This window comes from Pteropus medius, unplaced genomic scaffold, assembly GCF_902729225.1.
Source record: "Pteropus medius unplaced genomic scaffold, Ma_sr-lr_union100, whole genome shotgun sequence".
NCBI lineage: Eukaryota > Metazoa > Chordata > Mammalia > Chiroptera > Pteropodidae > Pteropus > Pteropus medius.
The window spans coordinates 10,527,418-10,547,603 of record NW_024342474.1 but is presented as its reverse complement, the minus strand read 5'-3'; the positions used below and the strand labels follow the sequence as shown (position 1 = coordinate 10,547,603).

The window sequence follows — 20,186 nt, the reverse complement described above, 5'->3', positions numbered from 1 at the left end:
AGTTCTCAGCTAAGTACTGGAAACACATAGTAAACAAGACAGATATAGTTCTTTCTGTCATGATCTTAGTGTCAAGCCAAGTTTACCCAAATCCTAGAGTTACTGCCTTACTCTACTAAAGACTACAGATATTTTGAGTGGAATTGTGTTGAATCTACATATCAATTTGGGGAGAAGTAACATCTTAATATTATTGAGTTTTCTCATTCATTTCATCTGTTATTTAGATTTTATTTAATTCCTCTCACCAATGTTTTGCAGTTTTCAGTGTACTAGTCTTACCTAAATTTTCTTAAATTAATTCTTAAATATTTCATGTTTTCATGCTATTTGAAATGTTAATTTAAAATTTTGTTTTCCAAATTCTTGTTGCTACCACATATATCCTATGGGCTTGCTAAACTCATATCTATTTTAATAGCTTCTGCAGATTATTTTGGATTTTCTATATAAACAATCATGTTTGTGAGGGAAATATAAGTGGTAAAAGCAAACATCCTTGCTTTGTTCTCAGTTACAGGAGAAAAGTCTTTCACTATTAAGTATGATGTTAGCTTTGGGTTTTCCATAGATATCACTGATAATTTTTTTTTATCATGAGAGCTCTTGAATTTTGTCAAACGCTTATTCATTATCTATTATGATGATCATATGCTTTTTCTGCTTTAATTTAATGAATCACATTGATTGATTTTTGAATAATTAAATCAACTTTGCATTCCTAGAACAAATCCCATTGTCAAGATGTATTAATGTTTTTATATGTTACAAGATTTAATTTTGTAATATTTTATTTCAAAATTATATGCTTTTTGTTCTTGTAATGTCTATCTGATTTTGGTGTCAGGATAATGTGGCCTCATAAAAAAGAGTGGTGAAGTGTTCCCTTGTTTACTTTGTTTGTGTGGGATTCCCGCTTTTTTTTTTCTTAAATTCATGATAGAATTCGCCAGCAAATCTTCTACCCTTCTGATCGCACCTTTTGTTCTATGAGCACAGTTAAACTCTTTCAACAATTTTTGACTTTGAATCTTCTGGATATTAGCTGCTTAATGAGACAGTGTTTGCAGATAAACATACTTTCTGGGACTGACAAGCTAAAAATGAGATAATTTGATAAGAAAAATGAATTTAGCTCATTTACTTTATTCTCATCTTTTCTTCTCTCCTCCATATGTTTGCTATTTATATTACTTTTAGTTTTTCTACTGTATATCTTTTTAACTCTAATGTGCATTCATAATCCTCTATTTCTTGTTCCATCAGTTCTCAACAATGTCTTTTAACTTCCCACTTTATAAAAAATGATGGTATGAATGCATCTATTTTTTTTTTCACGTTTCATCCTATTTCCATATCCTGCTCCTTGTCAACGAAACTTTAAATTTTTTCTGTCAAGTATGTTAAAATTTGCATCTTGTCTTACAAACACAATGAAGTCTTCTGTATTTTGCCATAAGTTAACACTCAAAAGTTAAAAAGCAATACATAGTCTTTGTATTATCATGATAGTAAACTTTATTCAATGCCAGGCCAATTTAATGTGCCAAGGTTGTATTTCCTTCTTTTAAATTCGAAGCGATAACCCCTTGCTTATTTAAAGGAAAATGTTACTAGCTTTAAGGTCAAATGTATACCCTTTGTTACACTTTTATTAACCAGTAGCTTCCTTTTAATTTGTTTCTGGTTTAGGCCATGTTTTTCATGTGTTTTTATTTCGTTTTGTTTTTCCTGGGTTCCTATTTGCCTTTCTTTTTCCACTTGCATTATTTGCCTCTGTCATGTATGTTTCCTATACTGCTGTAACAAATTACAACAAATTTGGTGCCTTAGAAACAACATACATTTATTTTCTTACAGTTCAGTAGTTCAGAGGTGTAAATGGGTTGGTAGGGCTACATTCCTTCTGGAAGCTCTAGGGGAGAATTTGTTTTCTTGCTTTTTCCGGTTTCTAGGGATTATCCATATTCCTTGGCTCATAACCCTACATCACTCCAACCTCTGTTTCTGTTGTCACATCTCTTATTCTGACCCTCCTATCTCTCTCTTCTAAGGATCCTCGTGATTACATTGAGCCTACCTGGATAACCAAGATAGTCTCGCTTCAAGATCATTAATTTAATCACATTTGCAAAGTCTCTTTTTCCGTGTAAGTTAACTTATTCACAGGTTCTGGGGATTGGGCTGTAGACATCTTTGGGGTGCCATAGTCATATATATATACCTTTTTCCATGTAAATTAATGTTCTGCAGGTTCGGGGTACTGAAACTTGGGGTGCGTGGTTCTGGCAGCTGGAAGAATATGCGAGGAGCCCTGGGCTGATGCGACACAGTTTTATTCAGGCATAGCAGGACCCAGCAAGGCACAAGCACATCTCCAGCTCCCCTGCCAGCACAGATGGGGCTGTTCTTATAACAAGGTGCACAATAGTGGCTTAAGGCCAAGTACTATAATCAATCACAATCAATCACAGTGCGCATGTGTTCTACAGGTTGTATAGGACTCTGTATCAAAGGTCACCCGGGACACTGTAGGTAAGGCCATGGGGAAACACCTGGCTTACTGGGAGGGAGCCTGACTGCATCCATTTTGTTTGTCAGTTCCATCACCCAACAGTCAGCTTATGAACAGGTTCTGGGGATTAGGCTGTGGACATCTTTAGGGTACCATAGTCATATATACAATATTTTTCAACTTTTTTGTCATATTTTTTACTCCATCAAAAAAGCAAATAAACATTAGATGTTTAGGAAGGTCCTGGGAAATCAGGTTTTCTCCAGAATTGTTTCCAAGTTTGTTTTTCCTTCCATGCTTTTCCTGGCACCAGCCCCAGGGTAAAACAGAGAGTTTATATTTTCCCATCCTGGACATCTCCAGATTACTAGATTGTCATTCATCTTGGATATTAGACAGAAAGCACCTTTTGAGCAAAAATATATGTGCTTCTCTCCCCATCTCTAATACAGCTGAAAATTGTCACCTTCTTGGAGGAAGCTACTTGAGGCCTCAAAGTCAACACATTCTAATATCTAGGTTCATCCTTCCAAGTCTCTGAATATTGCAGTCTTGTTAAGTATACTATCTGAACCTAAGATTCAATAATTAACTAGCTGTGTGGTACCACATAATAAGAACTAGCACTTAACTTTTTACTTATATGGAAAAGCCATTTGGTTTATACCAGGGGTCCCCAACCCCTGGGGCCATGGACTGGTACTGGTCCGTGGCCTGTTAGGGACTGGGCTGCACAGCAGGTGGTGAGCAGAGGGCAAGCAAGCAAAGCTTCAATAGTTTACTCATCTGAAGAAAAATTTCCCTGAGATAACTTGCTCTCATTTAAATCTCTTAGATTTGCAGTCTTTATCCTCTTTTCTCAAGAGGAGCAGTAGAAAACAGAATATTGCTCATTAATAGTAATTTCTGTTAGATGTTTATTTACTTATGTCTCAGAATGAAAGTTTGCAGTGGGAATGGGGAGACTGTGACTTTCTAATGGAGGAAAATAAAGTCACTTAAACTCTAAAATTCCCATTCACTTCATGGTACATTAGCTTTAACGTGTGCTTGCACACATGTGTGCGATCATGCACGCGCGCGCGCGCACACACACACACACACACACACACACACTACAGAAGGAAACTAAAATACTACAGAAGGAAACTAAAATACTCCACAGATAGTTTTAATAGTAAGGTCAAATCCATGTCCTTTTACTAGTTAATCCTCTTTTATGTACATAATTACTTCTAAGGACGAAAAAGAAAGCACCTCACTTCAAACATCTTTATATTTACCTTATAATCCTCCTGCTAGCTTTACTTTGGATTTAGTTCTCAAAGATAGACTTTAAATTAAAGTCTTTAACTAAAACTTACAAAACGAAGAATAGACTTTAGGTGCCCAGACTTTATTCTGAAGTCTAAGGAGATGCCTCCTCCCTATGCTTTAAATTTTAACAAAAACCATCTTATCTCCAATATCTACTTTTAAAAATAGTTTCCATACTCTTTCTGACTATAATCTCCTTAGAAAATATCAGAATGCTTTGTCTAATGTTGTTTGCAAAAGAATGACTTCTTGGGGCTGTTAGTTAGTATCGTGTGTCTCCCTCCCTCAAATTCCAGGATAATTTGCTTTGAAGGTCTGGTAGACTTTATAGAATTGTTATGACACTCAGAGTGCTCTAAGGGCCATGAGCCACAGAAAATAGTTTTCCAATATTATAATTTATCTGTGATATTTTTACTGCTAGGTCTTCTAAAATACTCAGGAAGACAAAATCAACTTGGCCTGTTCTTGGGTACTTTTTGTTTTGTTCTGGGAAAACGACTTTTGGATCTGAGAAGTAGATAATGCTACACTCACAGTTTCCACTTTGAGAGATGCCAAAGGGATTGGTCGCTTTAGACATACATAACTTAGCTGGTTTTTTGTCACTCTCTCAGGTTTCCATTTCCCAATATTTGGGGCTTCCATATCTAAGTATATTAGTCAGGATAGCACTCTAGGTTTGGTAGAGTTGGCTCTTAGCTCTAAATTTGGTCCTGAATTTGCTTTGCAACTCTGCAAACTCTCAGGTCCCTGACTTGACCTAATTACCGAGAGAGGTGGATGTGTGAGCAGAGCGGAGCCCACAAGGCAGGCAGAGGATCTCTAGATGGCTCTTATAGAGTTGCCCTCTGTGGGCAGGCCCCTATAGATAGAGTCATCTCTAATCCTTAGTAATTTAGTGAGGAGTTGTTTTACTTTAGAGCTACCACCCCAGAGCCCAACACTGTAGAAATAGGGTTTTGATGTAGAGGAGGTAGGAAGTATCATTTTGAAGCCCTGGGAATTGCCCAAGTCTATATGGAACACAATGACAGTGCTGGGTGCCATGGGATATGGATCACAAAGGAAGAGGAGAGGGGAGAGGGCCCCCCGCCTCCCCCCAAAAAGAAGTAGAAGGGCACTGAATTCAGATTCATTTGTGTGTCTCATGATTTTGACAAACAGTAGCTCTGTTTCAGAGCTAAACCTTTTAGTTAAGAGTTCGGGAAAAATGCTCCAAGTATATTCCCCTCCCCCACCCTACTTCGATGCCTGTTTTGAATGATTTTTCTTTGTGGTCACATCTGAGTTTACCAGACTTCTACATGCACAGAAGCAGTTTCATGCTGAATCTTGTTACAAAGTAGATCAGTGAATAAGAAATAAACCAAAATGTTTGTGATTTAGGTCAAAACATTTACAACTGCACTGTCGAAGAAGCCCAATAATTTTCTCATTATTTAAATGGAATGTATGTCAAAAGACATTCCAAAGGACAGTCTTCCTTATAGCCACAGATAAGGATTTCTCGGACTGCTCGCTCTCTACCAGACCTTTATTAGCAGAGCACAAAGTAATTACAGTTGTCTAATTGGCTTGTGTTATTTGGAAAAAGAAACTGTCAAAAAAAAAAAAAGAGAATATGCATTCAGACTGATTTAATAATTTGTATGTCAATTTTGCCCTTTGGATGGTTGTTATTAACATATAAATTAACTTATAAAATATATTCTGAACAGTGCATAAACTCTGGGAAAAAATTAGATAAAATAAAACTAGGCTCAAAAAGTCTCTCTTTACACACTAAAACTTCCTATAATTCAAAAGGGAGAAAGAACTCAAAATTCTGAAAACATGTCAGACTGCCTTACTGTGCCATAGAATTTTGACTCATTTTCAGTAAAAGGCTTTCTATAATATTTGGGCATAGATTGCTTGCCAAACAGGTCCGCAGAAGGCAGAAAATGCTAGCTTTGGAAGGTCTTCCTACATGTCCAGGCGTGCCAAGTCCTGCTTAGCTATTTAATATACATGTTCTGCTTGTAGCTTCAAAAACCAGGGTGTAGATTCTGCAAAAAGCCCACTTGAGAATAGACTTTTCAAATCTACTAGAATAAAACTCAGGGATCATTGAAGCAGCTTATGCCATCTTGTCTCAAATGCTTCGAAGCCCAAGAAGTGAATCATGCCTAAAAGGCCCAGGATAAGGTATTTAAGGATATCGTAGCATTTCTAAAAATTTTTATAAATGGCCATGCACACTAGATGGTAATTGGTTCTGTAATCAATGAAGAATCTTTCTAAATATTTTTTCATAAGACTTTTTTTTTTCAGATTAATGAGATCATTCTCTGTATTTATTTACATTGGAAGGCAGGAAAGAGAAATGTAATAAACACGTATGATAAATATTCACCACCTGAATGAACACATATTAATTTTTATTCCCTTCAGTTTGCTTATTTGTTTGTTTGTTTTTTAAGTAAAACATTAAAAGCTATGTTTTCTTCACCAAATCCATTTCTTCTCTTTCCAAAGGTCATCATCAACTGGTATATGTATCCCAATTATATTTTTGTTCTTTTTTTTTTTTTTGCTCTTACATTTATTTTATGTTCTTTAACTCAGTTTTATATATTCTTCATAAATGTCTTGCTCAATTAAAAAAACTTTATTATATTTTTGAATTGTTATTGTTTAAGTATGGTATTGCTTTTTGTCTATCAATCTTAGATTGGATAACCTTCTGAATTCTTTAATTTTATAAGGTCTCTGAAGGTTCTTCTGAATATTCTAGTAAAGTAATTATACAGTCCACAAATAAAATTTTGCCTCTTCCTTTCCAATCCTTATACCCTTTTTTCTTGTGTTATTCCTTTGATTAGGAACTTCAGTTTAATGTTGAATAATAGGATAATTGCAGGCATCCTTGTCATATTTCTTATTTTACTGGAAATTCTTCTAAAGTTTCACCATTTAGACTAATGTTTATTGTTAGTTTTTGATAGATTCAGTTGATTAGGTAGGAGAAGTTGCCTTCTACATACATTTTTTGAGTTTTTTTTCTCTTCTTTATTGAGAGAAACATGGCATTTCTCTGTCAGTCTCTTAATGCAATAAATGAAGTGATTTAATTTGATAGGTTTTTCTAAGGTGAAATCATCCTTGCCTTTCTAGTCTTAATCTATTTGGTCGTGGTCCATATGTATGTATATATGCATATATGTGTACTTTGAATATGGTAATTTGGGTACTTTTAAATTAATTAATTATATCATTCATTTAACAAATATTCACTGAGCACTTTCTGTGTGACAGGCACTTAAACAATAGAAGTACAACAGTGAACAAAATATATTTTTAAAAACTCCTTGCCCTCATAGAGTATATTTAAGGAAGCTGTCAATAGGCAAGATTAATATGTAAAATATATAGTATATTAGTGATTGCTATTCAAGAAGAGAACGATGAGAAAAAAGGGATGTGAAAGCTGTAAAAAGGGATGGACTTTAAATGAAGTATTGAGGGAAGTCTTCATAAAAATATGAATTTGAAGAAAGTTCTGTAGGAAATGAGAGGACCTTGCTATGCAGCTAACTGGGTAAAGAATATTCCAAACAGAGGAAGAAGCAGTTTAACACTCCTAAACATTTCTGATCTGTTTGAAGAATAATTTGGTAATTTTTTTCTAGAAAATTGCTTATTCTTTTGAAATTTTCTAATTTATTGGCATAAAATTATTGCATATGCAATCTCTAATATTGCTTTTTTATCAATTTTTATTTTGGTAAGTCTACCTAGAAGTGTGTCTATTTTGTTATTGTACTCAATATTATTATTACCAAATATTCTCTGTAAATTAGAGTTGACAATTTATATACTACATCTGAGATGTGTAAAAAAGTGACATCATATTTCTTTAACCTAGGTGACATCCTTCCTCTTACCCTCATAGAGGGCACTAGTATACTTCTGTATCTCTTTCATGTCAAACAGGAACTGATGAAAATTAGGAAGTGCTAGCCCAGGCTCTCTCCTTGACTAAACACACACTATACTTCCATTTTGACTCTACTGCAACTGAGTGCTGTTGGCATGAAGTCATTCTGCAAGGTTGCCTCCCTAGTGATTCTACAAGGGCACAAACTGCCCTCTCTTTGCCATTGTTTTCAATGAGTAGTGAGTGAGCCAAACCATAGAAGTTATTAGTATAATATCTGACACTTACTGAGCACTCAATAAATGTCAATTATGATTGTAATTAAAACGATTATTAGTACATCTTTGTGCAGGTACTGTACTAAGCGATCTGTTTCCTCTACTCTCCCAGCACCCTATGATAATATTATTACCTTGGAAGGTGGAGCTGTAGTTGAGTCTTTTTAACTCTAAATCCCATACTCTTATCACCATTCCCACTGTGACTGGAGGTTTAAGTCCGGATAAATCAAAGAAAGAGTTTAGGAATTCTGGTATCATTCTACTATCTCAGATATCCAAGAGTGGAAACAAGAGAACTTAGGACACCTGATGACATTTCTCATGTCATCACCAAAGCTGCTGATACTTAGACTACTCAATCCAAGTTGCTGTCTACAAGACATCCTACAAACTATCTTGAAAACACTTCAAGAATGTCATGTTTTTTTTCTTTTCCCCTAAAAGACAAACATTACTGATACTTTTCATTTTTGTTTGAAAAAAGATGTTATTTGGCATTGAACTATCTAGCATGAGGATATTTTCTGGAACGTCAATCATTGATAGCTAACAAATCTGATTTTTCTTAAATGAAAACCAGTATGAAGCAAGCAAACTGTCACATCTAGCCAAAAATCATGAGACTCATAAAGTTATGGAGACATCAGTATTCAAGGGACTTTTTCAGATTATACTTAACCTGAACATTAGTCTCTTTTGAGGAAAAAAAAAAAAAGGCAAGTTTGAAGAACAATGAAAGAGCAAAGGAAGTTTTGGGTATTTGGTATTTAAAAAACATGCACCAGTGAAACAAACTACTCCAAGTTCTTCATTTTATGAATAGCAAATTACAAGCAACACTAGTTACAGGCATAAAATAGTATTAATAAAGATTTTGTAACTAAAGTTTGAACTCTGAGCAATTGCATTAACATAAGTAGTTGTGTATAAATACCAACCCCCAACCCAGTAGGGAGTGGGAAGCTCTGAAGAGGATCATCAAGCAAAGGAAGAATACGAAAATGAAGAGGCTCTAGGCAGGAGAGGGCAGGAAACACCCCTTTGATCCTCCCAGCTCAGAATTCACTTATCCCTTAACAAGGAAAGATTAGAGCAAATACCAGAAGCATTCTAAATATTACTTGTAGTCTGTTGTGTTATGAATGGTTGCTGAGATTGATGGTGGAGTAACAATATGTAATGCAGCATTTACTCTTTTATCAATATAAAGCCCTGAGTACAAGTCTTCCTTCAGGCATTGTTAATGGAACTGGGGAGAATTCAGCTGATAAACTGCAGTATAAGCTTGTTACCCTTGCAATGAGAGAGAGGGAGAGGGAGAGGGAGAGAAGCAAACCTTAATGTCCTAAGACATCCATTGTTTGTAATGAACTAACTTCTTTGTGCCTAGAATGTTATTATTATGTCTCATCAGTTTTTAAGAAGTAAGAAGATGATATTCAAATGATTTTTTGGTAGAGGTTAATTTTCTTATGGAACCTGCACTGGGAAAGACCATAGAAGATATCTTCAAAGGAGGCATTGCCCCATCTGGATGTGTCATATGTGTTAAGCTACTGTTTTTTTTGGTACTGACATTCCATCCAATGGCATCAGAATAGCCTTCAAAGTACTGACTTTGGAGCCAAATGGGTATGGGTTCTGATTCTGGTTCTGCCACCTCCAAGTTATCTGATTTAGAGAAAGTTATTTATCCATACCTGTAATATGTATAATATGTATGACATAATAATAGTGCTTACCTTGCAAGGCTGCTGTGATGATTTCATGAGACAAGGTATGTAAAACAGACCTTAGCACACTGTGAAAACTCAACTCATTATTAACCGCTAGAAGCAAAAATTCTGAGTGCTCCACTGTATAGCTTTCTGCTTGGGGGGACTGAAAATAATACAGAACCATTAGATCTATCTACTACTGAGCCATCTGGTATTGATTTTTCAGCTGCACATCCTGGGGACAAGCTGCACATCACTAAGACCATAAAAGAAAAAGGAAGTAATAATTCTCCTCTGACCACTCAACTGCTAAAATGAAGGAGCTGGAATTTTACACCCTCTAAGATAACACAGAGAAAGCTTGTAATAGGTTACCCTGTTGCTGGTTTCAAGACCGTTAGTTAAAGAGGAAGGGGTATTCTGTATGCTAGAGGCTTTACATGATCCATTAGCCTTGTAGTCTCTGAGTTCTTGTCATAACCTGCGGTGGTGTTTTATGAAAGAACTAACCCCAAGCAGCTTTTGCTGCAATAAAATAATATGCTGTGGAAGGCTTGCTCATTTTCTAAATGTATTTTACTGCTGTGTAAGACATGGAAAGTGAGAAAATGGGAGAGAGAAAAACATGTGGAGAGACAGAGATTTGCAAAGAGAAGAGGGAGAAAAGTTTATATTGGTTCTATTCTTTCTCCTTAACTTCAACTAAATATGTATTTTCTAAGTCTCTTTTCAGACTACAAAAAAAAAGGCAGGGAAATTTTTTTAAAAGACCATATGCTGTTTTTCTTACTGGTTATAAAGTAATAAATATTTATTACAAAAAAAACCTTGAAAAGCATATCGAAAATAATTTTTAAATTTTCCATAATGCTATTAACCAGATGTAAACATTTGTAATATTTTGATGCATTTCCTTCTAACTTTTTTTTTGTGTATATATAGGAGTTATATTAAAGATGTAATTTCGTATTTTTCTTTTTTTGAGTTATCATTACAGGGTGCATTTCTCCATGTCATTGAAAATTCTTTTAAAGATAAAATATGATCAATTTATCATACCACACACAAGAATAAACTCTAAATGAATCAGATATCTAAGTGTTAAAAAAAACTGATCTATACAATGCTGGAAGAAAACATGAATAATTTTCTCTATAGCCTTGGTAGGAAAAGCTAACTAAATATGACTTAGAATTCAGGTGCAATTAAAATTTTTTGATAAATTAAATTTTTTTTAATTAAAAATTAAAAATTTTTGCATGGCCGAAAACCCCCACAGCATAAGAAAAGTCAAAAGATAAACAACAAATTGTGAATAAATATTAATAATGTATATTACAGAGAAAGTACTAATTTCCTTAACATATAAAAAACATATAAAGATTGAAGAAAAAGACAAAAATCCTATTTAAAAATGGACATGAGAATTTACATATACATACACATGTTATATAACCCTTAACTACGTAGGGATGTACAATTTTATGCATAATAAATAAATGCAAATTGAAAAGAAACAGATACTATATCCAACCATCTGAATGGCAAAAATTTAAGAGCTTAACATGAATGAGAAGAAACCGGGCACTTGCGTACAATGTTGGTGGGAATAAAAATGGTACAATCCCATGGAATTTCTTGAGTGATTGAAGCGTGTTTTGTTATTTATAAGTAGTCCCTTTATATTACACCCGAGTTTATGCTAATGAAGAGACGTAGGTTGGAGCCCCTCGATAGTCTCAGGATAGTGCTGGTCGCCAGAAAGATCAAGTAATTAGAAGTTTGGGATTTTCAGCTCCACTCCTGAACTCTGGGGTGGGGAAGAAGGTGAAGCTCGATACTAAGCACTATAAAAACTCTTCAACAAGGAGATTTGAAAAGCTTTTGGGTTGGTGAACACATTGAGGTGCTGGAAGAGAGATGCCCTGGAGAGGGCTTAGAAGCTCTGCACCCCTCCTCCCACTGGTGCCCTATGTATGTCTTCCACCTGGTTGTTCCTGGGTTGTATCCTTTATAATTGGTAAACATAAATAAGGTGCTTCCCTGAGTTCGTGAGACATTCTAGCAAATTATCAAACCTGAGGAGGGGAGGTGGGAATCCCCGATTTATAGCCAGTAGGTCAAAAGGTGGCCCAGGACTCGCAACTAGCTTCTGAAAGGAGAGCGGTCTTATAGGACTGAGTCTTTAACCTGAAAGTTCTGTGCTAATTGTGCGTAGTTAGTGTCAGAATTGAAATGAATTGTTGGACACCCAGTTGGTGTCCGGATAATCAGAAAATTCATTGTCGATGCCAGAAAACACCCCGAGAAGGATATGACAATACCTAATGATACTACATATGCCTTTATCTTTTTACTCAGCAGTATTACTTCTAGGAATTGACTGTGGAGGTATACCTTCAAGAATATGAAAATACACAAAAGGTTATTCTTGGTAACATTATTTGTAATAGCAAAATATTGCAAACTACCTAAATATTTAAGCATAGGAAATTGATTGAATAAACTATGATACAAATATATAATATGGTATCACAAATCTATGTATATTTTAAAAGGGGACTTGCTTTATGAATTGATATGGATTTCTAGAATATGTTAAGTACAAAAGAGTATCTGTAGTATACTACCTTTTCTATAAGAAATGAGGAAGTAAGAAAACAGCCTGCATTTATATTTTTAAAATTAATTTTGCAAAAATAACAAGAAAGATAAACCAGAAACTAAATAAAATTTGTTGCCTATTTAGGGTCAGGGAAATGGGGTGGGGTAGAGGAGTGAATAACACCTCTTTGAGAATACAGTTTTGTATAATTTTGACTTTTAGAAGCATGCTAATGTTATACATATTTTTTAAAAATCAGCAAAAATGGGGGGAAAGCCTCTAAAATTGAATGCAAACAGAAACAAATGGACCCAGTGAATTTTAAATGAACAATGTAATCTGACTGAAAGGAGTATTTGTGAAAAAAGGACTTAAGTTATTTGTGACTAAATATGTATTTAGTCAAGTACTATGAATGTACAATAAGTTATTAATTACTTCTGTTTCTAGTTTATTCTTTATTTTTAACCATTATAAATAACACGGTGGTGAGCCTCTTTGTTCAATATCCATTTGCAGCTCTGACTATATCTTAGGTATAGATTTCTAGGAGCTGAATTACTGGGATAATGGGTTTAAAGTTTTTTGTTGTTATTGTTAAAATTTTTTAAATGCCATTGATATATATTGTCAAAAAGCTTTTAGAAAGCTTCTATATATTCATTCAGTTACTTGTTCATTTTATTCATGCATTCATAACACTTTACAGTGTCTTGCATGCTCATTTCCCTCCTCAACACTGAAAACCAATTTCTTAACATTTCTAAATGTATAGGCAAATTTTATTATATTTTTTATTGTATATTATTAAAATTGAACATTTTTATATGCTTACTAGCTAGCCATTTATATTTGTTATTCTGGGAATTTTCTATCTATATTTTCTGCCTATTTTTAGGAATGTTGTGGATTTTTTTATTGATAAGTATTATTTCTTTGTGTAGAAGATATATTAATACTTTGCTCCATTTATTGCAAAGGAAGACGAATGAGCTTGACTTTTAACTATACAGCATTGGCCTTAGCATGCAAACTAAGGCTTAGCAGGAGCATTGAAGATGCTGGTAGGCTATAGAAGGCTTATTAAGTGGGGCCAGCTGAGTGAAGAATTCGATTATAGAGAAAAGACAGCATTTAAACAAACATGAGGGTAGGAGAAAAATTTCCCAAGGAGGTATAGTTTACAGGCCTAATTAATTCTATAGCAAGAGACAGTGGCAACAGCCTCTGGCATATGGGGCTGAAAATGCTCTCTTCCAAAAGATAGTGTCTCTTAGGTGGAAACCTACTCTTGTAGTACCAGGATGCTAGACACATGGGAATTGAGAGGTTTTAAAATGCAAAATGGCAAATTTTATCATTTGTGAAAGGAAGAAGACAGCAATGTGTCAAATGCCACTGTCTGAGAGAGAAGACAGTTTGCAAAGGTAAATTTCACCCCTATCCCGTCCCCAATCCTAGCACATGTGGTATTTACACAGATAACAGACAATCAAGTCTGACTGGCATTCTGGTGAGGCTGAAATCAAGATTCCTTCAAAGGCCTACTCCCTCTTAGAGGACACTGTTGAGAGTCTGCTATGATCTTTGGCAACACCAAATTCTGAGATACTGGGATTTATTTTATTTTATTTTTTAGTGGATTTGGGGAGGTTCTCTCTCATTCTGGTATGTCCCATTAACTATTTAGGAGGCTCATGATAAAATGGGTCCCACAAGACACTTCTTCAGCTTCTGAGGCCTAAAGGAACCACCCCCAACCCAGGAGAGAGACCTGAGGCTGCAGCAACCAAGGGAACATCAATTCTGCCTGGGCATCATAAATGTTAGACTGAGCACAGTGCAAAATAAGAGCACAATTTAATTTCTTTGAACTTTAATTCACAAGAACAAGGGAATCTGATTTCAGACTTAAAATCCCCTGGATCTTTAAGTCTTTGGACTCTAATATGCAAAGAATTTTCATCTTTAGACTTAAATTTCTCTCCAGGAATTTGATAATGGAAGGGTCGTATATATGAGAATATTGGGCACTTCCATGTTGATATTTTATTATTATAGTATTTTAATAATAATAGTATTTTAATTGGCTAATTAAAATATTTTATTATTTGGCTAATTAAAATATTTTATTATTATAGTATTTTAATAATAATAGTATTTTAATTGGCTAATCTCATTGCAAGGCCTCTGCTAGGCTATGCTGAACAACATGGCTGGATATAATATGTAATGGGAAACTGAAAACCTTCTTATTCTTTCTGAACCAATGTAGCTCATGAAAAATCACAGTGCCCAAAATGACTATTACAGGGCTCTTCCCATCTCTTCCTCCACTTGTACCAGTCTAGGCTAGGTTATATTGCAGTAACAATCAGCCATAAAACCTCAGTGGCTTAATGCAAGAGAAATTTATTGTCGTTTATTCTTGCTCATTCTGTGTGTCTAGTGCAGGTTGTCGGGAGTTCTGCTTATACTTACTCAGGGCTGAAGTCTCCATCCCGGCCTGAGTTTTCTTGAAAACCACAGCAGAGGGAAGAAAACAGAGGGTGAATCATACACTGGCTTTTATAGCTTCCACATGGAAGTAACACAAATCACTTTTACTTGTACTTCATTGACCAAGAAAGCTACCCTCCAAAGATGGTGGGAAAATACAGTTCTATCATGTGCCTAGAAGAAGGAAAGAACTAGAATAGTCATCAACTGCCTTTCCACAAACACTTTATGAAAAACCCACCTCCAAGTATATAGCATATCATTACTCCTTCCTTTCACCTCATTTCTGCCCTATTACATTCAAGAAATTTAATTTTGGAATGGATGTGGAAAGCTAGACACTCATTGGGACAGGAGAATGGTGACTAACAATCCTGACGTCAAAACAGTAACCTGTGGCTGTGCATTTTTCTTATGGGTTAAAGACCTTGAGTAAAGTAGCCTGATGATAGGCATAGGAAGTCTAAATCCAGTTTCTAATTGATCCTTGGAAAGCAAATTATTTCATCTTCATTCAGGCCAGTGGTTTCCTTGGTGTCGAAAAGGAACACATTTATAGACCATTGAGAATGGATTCTCAATTCAGTTCCATCAATTTGTGTTTTATGTGTGTACTAGATTTTGGCAAAAGGTTGATTGCCAGTATTGGATTTTAGTATTATGTTTGTCACATTTTTTTGTGTGGTTTCTAATAATTTTAATGAGGAATTGGTAAAATTGCATCAGAAGCTAATTAAAAGTGTTGAGCTATTAAATTTTTTATAGTAGTGCTCTATAAATTTCCATAAGAGGTTTATCTGTCATTTATAGTCTTCATCTTTAATAACTCTCTCTGGATAAACTTGACATTTCAGAGAAGGCTCTAGTTCTTATTGTTTTCTGTATTAGGTTGCTAGGGCTGCTGTTATGAAGTACCACAAACTAGGTAGCTTCAACAACAGAAATTTATTGTCTCACAGTTCTGGAGGCTAGAAATTCAAAATCAAGGTGTTGGCAGGGTTGATTCTTTCTGAAGTTTGTGAGAGAAAATCTGTTCTATGGTTCTTACATAGCTTCTGGTAGTTTGCTGGCAATTTTTGGCATTCCTTGGCTTGTAGAAACATTATCCCAATCTCTGCAATAATCTTTGCATGGGGTTCTCCTTGTGTGCATGTCTATGCCTAGATTTTTCCCTTTTTATAAGGACACTAGTCATAATGGGTTGGGGGCCTACCCTAGTCCAGTATGAATTAATCTTAATTACATTGGCAACAATCCTATTTGCAAATAAGATCACACTCTGAGGTATAGGACATCAACATATAAATTGGGCGGGTGGGGGGGATATAATTTAACCCATTACATTTACCATATAACAAGCAGGTCTCCAAAAATAAAATTGCCCCCACACACCTTCTACATATATTTATGGCCACTTTTCTAAAGTAAAGGTATTTGGAAAGGACAGATAGAAGGCAGAAGTAAGAAAGTGAAATAACTTTCACTGAACTTTTGCAATGTATCAGTTAATTTGAAGCATATTAATCATTTAATCTGATATCAATTGTATCAGGATGTCAAGCACAAATGGCAAAAACGGACTCAATAATTTGCTTTCCAAGGATCAATTAGAAACTGGATTTAGACTTGGACATATTTTACTGCAAAGCCTAGGCACTTTACTCCCTCCTTGCCTCTCTGTAAAGGCAAAATATTAATGATCATGATAATTATAATAATAACAATAACAACTCATGGAAATGTTTTATTAAAGCAATTGCTTTTAGCACAGATCAAAACAATACACAAATGAAAGCAATCAGTGATGTTTCTGACAGGGTGATACACTCAAAGCTTATTTCTCCCTAAACATTCACAACAGTATTTTCTTTCCTACAGTTAAAAAGAAGCTAATTTCTAAGAGATTAGAGGGGAAAAGAAACAACAGAACACAATTTATATATTTATGAATGTCAAAAATCAAAAACTCTTTTTTTTGCATTCATTTTTGAAATCTTCAGCCTGATAATGAAGACAATATTATCCTGAGACTTTCATAACAATAATAGCTTAGAGTAATTGAAGCCTCCTATGTGCCAAGTACTGTGCCAAATGCTTGTCATTTATTAACTCATTTAAACCTCACAGCAGCCTTGTGGACTAGCAGTAGTATTATCTCCATTTTACAGATGATAAAGCAGAGGAATACAGCTCATCTTCTAGCCTGGTTCTCAAACACTATGTCCAGCTCCTGCTCACTGAATAGAAAAGTTAAATCACCAAATGAGAGTTCTGTGTGATCAAAATTATATTTTGTAGCCAATTCTTTCCTAATGATTAGTTGTACTATCTTAGGGCCTCATTTATCATTTTTTTTTGAAATTGATCTAATAATAATTTCTCCACAGAGTTATTGTGAAAATTAAATGAGATAATATATGCAAAGCATAGTCATTGGAGCATAGTTAATAGCTATTAAATTTATTATTATTATTATACAACCAGTATAATATTTTTTTGAATTATATTCAGATATATTTCCATGTCTTATAAATCTTGTTAACTGTCAACTTCTAACCCTACAGAAGGGCTCAAGTGATTCAAAAAGATACTCGTTAGAATAAGGAGATTATTGCTTATCTGTTTGAGATTGAAGACAATAGGCTCAAAAACCAAGTTTTGCTAAGAAAAAAAAATTTAATTTTTAATTTCCTTTAGCTTTATTAGCCCACAGAGAATTAAACCTGAATATCTAAAATGTAAATTTCTTTGAGTAGGGAAGACATCTCTCTGAATTCTCTCTCAGCTAGCTTTCTGTTTAGGCTGGAATGAGGACATAACATAGAGGGAGTAGGGATTATGGGAAGAAGCATAGCAAAAGGAGATTAAGGAAATCAGGAGAGTCCCTGAACCAGCCCTCTTCCTTAGTATTGGGAGCACCAGAAAGTACCTGGACAGAAGCAGTTTCAGAAACACCCAGAGAGGTGGAAAAGATCCAAAAACATTAAGCGCGATGGCCAGTTTCTTTGGCCTGGGTATAATGTAGGAGGGCTGCAGGCCTCTGGGAGAAGCCCAGTTGGTGGCTGATTGTGACATTCACATGGCATGGAGGTGGTGGTAAGAGAAGACCAGGTCAATGAGCCTTAGCAGCACTCCTGGTTCCCTGGAGCCCAGAGGTGACTGAATGCATGCAGGAAAGTAAGCAGAGGCACTGAAGAGGCCAGAGATCAGCAGAAACCAAGGGTTACAGCAAAAAGTTGAGACTCCTGTTGTAGCCGCCAGCCCCTGATAGACACACGGACCACCAGAAACCAGTGAGTTATAGGAAACACATTCTTTATTCAGCCAGCTGGGTCTGCCAGGGATATGCAGACCCCAAATTAAGCAGCCCTGAAATGTAGGGGTACAGGGTTTTTAAGCCCTATACCCCATTCCTCATTCTGTCTAAACACAAAAGTCTATTTTTCTTCTATTTACTAATTATCAACCCACAGGTAGGTTTTGCAAGCGGGGGTACAGAAGCAGAAAGCTTATTGTTAGAATCTTATGTTCCCATGGGTGATAACCTATGTTCCCATGGGCAATAGCCAAGCAGTAATTTTCCAGCCAGCACACTCCTACCCCAGAAACAGGTAGTGGAAAATGCAGATTCCAGTAGTGGGTCTGGTACGTCTCCTTACAAACTGTGACAGTTCTAGTTACGCCTCAGTGGCATGGGCCAGGGAGAAATCCAAATAAACAAATGCAGAATAGTGATCAACGACAACCCAACAACCAATTTTCTCTATAGCTAAAGGTAAGCCTGTAGACCTCCCTCCCCTTTACTCTTAGTGCCAGCTTGGAGAGGAACCGAGAAAAAAGCAGAACTCTGAAAGACTGAACACTTTCCTGAGACATCCAGGCAGAGATTGTGGGGGTCGAGCCATAGGTCAGACTGACATTACTGAATTGTACCAAAGTATAGTATGTTTTTTCTGCTACCTGGTGGGTTGGGTCTCCTGGGGTAGAACAGAAAAATTATAGGAAATAATGAAGCATGGTTCTTTTGCACTTCTTGCCTCGTGTAAGGGCCTGTGTAGGATGCTTAAAAATCAGTGTATAGTGTGTATCTACACCAAGAACTGGTTACAACCTCCAGTAAAATTAAAATTAAAAGTTGTTTTCAGGACAAGGCCGTAAGCCTATGAGAAAAAAAAAGAGAAGAGGAATTAAAATTGTTATACAAAAATGTGAAGAGAAAAAGTATGTTATTTCTAGCATTCAAAATAGGCTTTTTGAATGTGCAAGAAGACAGATTTAAAAGTGAGATTCTTTTTTTTCCATTGGTTGTTGTCACTTGGTTACTTAAGTCCCATTGGCTGTATTGGTTCTTAGAGAAACTTTTTTTTTTTTCATTTTTTTACAGCTTTATTGAGATATAAAAGACAATTAGTTGCTCATATTTACAGAGTACAATTCAATGATTTTTTTCAATTATAGTTGGCATGCAATAATATGTTAGTTTCAGTAGTACAGTGTAGTGATTAGAGGTCTATATAACTCACAAAGTGATCACTCCACTAAATCCAATACCTTTCTATTTACATATATATCACAATGTTATTAACTATATTCCTTATGCTATACTTTATAGCTCCATGACAATTTTGTAATCATCCATTTGTACTTCTTAATCCCTTTTTCATCGACCCTCCAAACCCCCTCCCATCTAGTAACCCTCAAAATAGTCTCTGTATCTATGGGTTTGTTTCCATTTTAATTGTTGTTGTTAATTTTGTTCTTTAGATTTCACATGAATGTGAAATCATGTGGTATTTGTCTTTCTCTATCTGACTTACTTCATTCAGTGCAATACCCTCTAGGTCCATCATGCAATATATTTTTCCATCCCTTTCCTTTTATTCTGTGCGTGTCTTTTAATCTGAAGTGAGTCTCTTGTAGGCAGCATATGTAGAGGTCTTGTTTTCTTATCCATCCAGCCGCCCTAATTTTTAGTCGGAGCACTTAATTCTTTTTCATTTGAGGTACTTGTTGATAGATACGTAATTATTGCCATTCTTTATTTATGCTTGTGGTACATTTTTTTTTCTTCTTAAAGAAGTCCCTCCAACAATTCCTGTAATACTGGCTTGGTGGTGATGAACTCCTTTAGCTTTTTTTTTTTTGTCTGGGAAGCTCTTTATCTGTCTTTCAACTCTAAATGATAGCTTTGCTGGATAAAGTAATCTTGGTTGTAGATCCTGGGTTTTCATCACTTTGAATATTTTGTGCCAAGCCCTTCTATTCTGCAAAGTTTCTTTTGAGAAATGAGCTGCCAGTCTTATGGGTGCTCCCTTGCAGGTAACTAACT

The 20,186-nt window shown here is 35.4% G+C and overlaps 1 protein-coding gene across 4 annotated transcripts in view; it reads left to right on the top strand.

The window, feature by feature from the left end:
- The window catches only part of LOC120605063 (uncharacterized), a 144,714-nt gene that overhangs the window by 87,288 nt on the left and 37,240 nt on the right, over positions 1-20,186 (top strand). Inside the window, exon 5 of one of the 4 annotated variants that reach the window (XR_005653511.1) lies at positions 9,980-10,722. The exons of the other annotated variants lie outside the window; for them this stretch is intronic. The gene's annotated coding sequence lies outside the window, so the exon portion shown is untranslated. Of the gene's footprint in view, positions 1-9,979; positions 10,723-20,186 lie in introns of those variants that run through there. 4 annotated transcript variants of the gene reach the window in all.